The sequence below is a fragment of the Carya illinoinensis genome, chromosome 5, assembly GCF_018687715.1.
Source record: "Carya illinoinensis cultivar Pawnee chromosome 5, C.illinoinensisPawnee_v1, whole genome shotgun sequence".
Lineage (NCBI taxonomy): Eukaryota > Viridiplantae > Streptophyta > Magnoliopsida > Fagales > Juglandaceae > Carya > Carya illinoinensis.
Genome location: NC_056756.1, coordinates 41,855,868 through 41,859,609, shown reverse-complemented (window position 1 = coordinate 41,859,609; position 3,742 = coordinate 41,855,868).

The following is a 3,742-nucleotide window of genomic DNA, read 5'->3' as shown; positions in this document are numbered from 1 at the left end:
CTTCCACAGTTTTTGCCGGTTTGTGCTGATGGATCATTCATCTTTAGATAACCTTGAGGTATCTTCCGAATCATGTTCAAATATATTGTTGTATGGGTCAGCAACTGAAGCTTCGGATGATGCTTCCGACTTGTTATCAGATTCATCATAATTATCATTTTCAAGGGACTTCTTTAACAAATAAATCAAATCCTTTTTATTAAGCCCTCCAAGAATATTTTTCTTTTTAGATTTTGAAGATTTATCAGATTTAATAGTTGCAGAAGAGGAAGCCACAGCTTTTTCCCTCTATTTAGTGTTCTTAGTAGTAGTGGTTGCTTGGGTCAGTGGGTATCCAGGTGATGTTGATTGATGAATAATAACAGGAAATTCTTCAGTAGTTTTGAGATTTGGAGTAGTCTGGGGGAAATCTCTCATAGTGTGATCAATAATGTCCTGTGTATGAGAATATCTATCCCACCATTTGACAAAATAGTAATGAACTAATAGATCACCATTTCTCTCATAACTCCATTTTAGAATCCAAGGTACCTTGTACTTTTTGTAGAAATAGAGGGAGTAAGGGAATTTGGCACTTTGGCAATCCAAAGTTGAAACAATTGCATTAGCAAAACATTTAATAGATTTCTGAAGTTGTTCTAGAAAAATCTCAGGAATGAAACCAAATTGGTTCGACCATTTTAAGAACCAAATGGGAAGTTTGTCTTTGAATTTCTTATCAAAATTAAGAATGCAGGAGTGACTCATGTTTGTAGTCTGAAACAACATGAATTTGGACCAGACATCAATGTAATCATAATAACAATAAACAATTTCAGAATTGGATAGTCTTTTTGAAGTAAAGGGGTGAGTACCCTAGTCTTCTTCAGTAATAATGTTCAAAATATAAGCATTGTGATAAAACAATTTTGATTTATCACTTTTATCATAAATGGGTTTAATAACAATGGAATCTGTTTGGAATATAATACTAGAATAATACTAGAGGTTTTTTGTAGGATTCTCAAGAATCTAGTGAAAACATGGAGGAAAATAGCTGGAAGAAATTTTGAAAGGATCTGTATATATTGATCGATTGGATTCAATATAGTACATATTTTGGGAAAAAAGTTTGTTAAGGTACACAGTTTTCGAAGCAGGGAAATACTGAATGTGTTTAACAGTAAAGATACTCCCAAGGGTAGTAAACCTATTAGCAATCTCTAGTGGGAAGCAGGCTCATTTGTAATGAGTTTGAGATCTGGAATTGGTAGAGGTGTAACAATCTTTTTTCCTTTATCTTTCTTCTTACTCATAGTTGTTGCAAGAATCACGACTAAGGAAATTGGGAATGGAATTGTCAAAACTTTTAATATATTCAATATTGAAGTAAAAAACACTTAATATAGCTTGCCATCAGGCAAAAATATGTTTTGATGCAATGTTTTTAACATATTTTTCTAAAACATATTTAGCACTCTTGCAATCAATGCGTAATAAAAATTTTTGGTTTAACAAATCACTTTGAAATTTTGAAATACATAGTATTATAGATAAGTCTTTCTTAATAGTACTATAATTAAGTTGTGCACTATTTCAGACTCCAGAATGGAATCGAACAATTTGTTCAGACGAATCTGATGAAACTATTTGTTTCAGAATGCCACTATAACCAATGTCAGAGGTATCTGTTTCAACTATTTTGAAAGAATCAGAAGTAGGAATTCAAGACACGGAAGAATTTTGACATGTGTTTGATTTGTTTAACAAGATTAGTATGACTATCTGTCCAAGGTAGAGGATTGGAATGTAGTCGTTCAAAGAGTGGACGGCATTGCTTCCGCATATTTTTGTAAAAGTCAATAACATAATTGAGAGAACCAATTAGCTTCCTTGGAGGACCCGACAAGAGTTATTGGGGTTACATTGGTGATAGGACTTTTAGTGTAAGGAGTGGTTACTACTCTTGTGTTTGGTAAGTTAATAATTTTGTAGTCCAGCTTACATGAATTGCAATCGGATTTACCATGAAGTTTTAGTGCTATTCACTTGCATCTTCCATGGGTGGTATGAAAGTCGATTTGCTTTAAGACTATTCATACGAAATGAGTGCGATTATGGATTTTGGAATAAACCTGGCGAATGTTTAACCAATGTGCTCAATTGGTAATAAATATAATATAAAGGAAACTAGCCCATTTCAAAATACGAATTTGTAAATATATATTTAGCCCATTTGTTAGTCATAATGATTTGTTTGGCTGTGTTTGGATGTTGAGCTGGCAAGAGAAGCTCGGTACCTGGAAGTCTACATAGCCTCCTACTGCCCCACTAAATACCGTAGGACCGAGTCCGCCCTTGTGATCTCCTTTGGAGAAGCTGACGAGGAATGTGTCTTCTATCCGCATGACGACGCGCTAGTAGTCACCATGCAAATTGCCAACTTCACCACTAGGAGAATCCTGGTCGACAACGACAGTTCCATGGACATCTTGTTGTGGGAGGCATTCATTCTCATGGGGATAGATGCAACTTAGCTCCGACCAGCCCCAATGCTGTTCAAAGGCTTCTCGGGGGAAACGGTCAAACCGGCAAGGACTATTGCCCTATCAGTCTTGGTGGGTAGACCTCCTTGCGTCACCTTGGTCATGGTCGATTTTCTGACAGTGAAAGCTCCCTCCCTCTACAACTCCATCATCGGTCGCCCAACACTCAACAAGCTGAGGGCCATCACCCCTACCTACTACCTGAAGGTTAAATTCCCGATGGTCCAAGGTGTTGGGGAGATCCTAGGAGAGTAAGTCTCAGCACGAGAGTGCTACATGCAGGAGCTGAAATCTATCTCGAGAGGAGCGACGCCCAACACGGGCATGCACCACTTGTAAAGTCACGACGAGCTCCCGTTAGGACTCGAGCTATCTTGGGCTAGGAGGGGGGAGGAGGGGCGTATGCAAAGAAGAAAAGATGGCTGGAAATTTTTCCATTTTCTCTCGTTTCTGTAAATATGGTTTCCCCCAAATTAATAAGAATGCTAAATCGTTTTCAAGAAGTTAGCTAAACTAGTATTTAGTTGCTATCACTTCAAATCTCCGTCAATGAACGAACCTCTCCAGAGGTGACGCTCCTCGCATGGGAAAGCTCCCCTGAGGGAATGAATGAATCTCCCTAGAGGAGATGCTCCTCGCGAGGGAAACCTCCCTGTGGGAATGCTTCCCTGAGGGAATAAACGAACCTCCCCCGAGGTGACTCTCCTCATGCAGGAAAGCTCCCCCATGGGAATGCTCCCCTAAGAGAATGAACGAACCTCTCCCAAGGCGACGCTCCTCGCATGGGAAGCTCCCGTAAGGGAATGCTCCCCTGAACGAATGAATGAACCTCCCTTGAAGCAATTTTCCTGGTGCAGGAAAGCTCCTATAAGAGAATGCTCCCCTGAGGGAATGAGCAAACCTCCCCTAAGGCAATGCTCCTCGTGTTGGAAAGCTCCCGCAAAGGAATGCTCCCTTGAGGGAATGAATGAATCTCTCCAGAGGCAACGCTCCTATAGTGGGAAAGCTCCCGTAAGGGAATGCTCCCCTGAGGGAATGAACGAACCTTCCCCAGGCAACGCTCCTCGAGCAAGAAAGCTCCCCCGTGGGAATGCTCCCCTGAAGAAATGAGTGATCCTCCCTTGAAGGAATACTCCCCTTGTGGGAAAGCTCTAGTAAGGAAATGCTCCCATGAGGAAATGAACGAACCTCGCCCTAGGTAACGCTCCTCGTGTGGG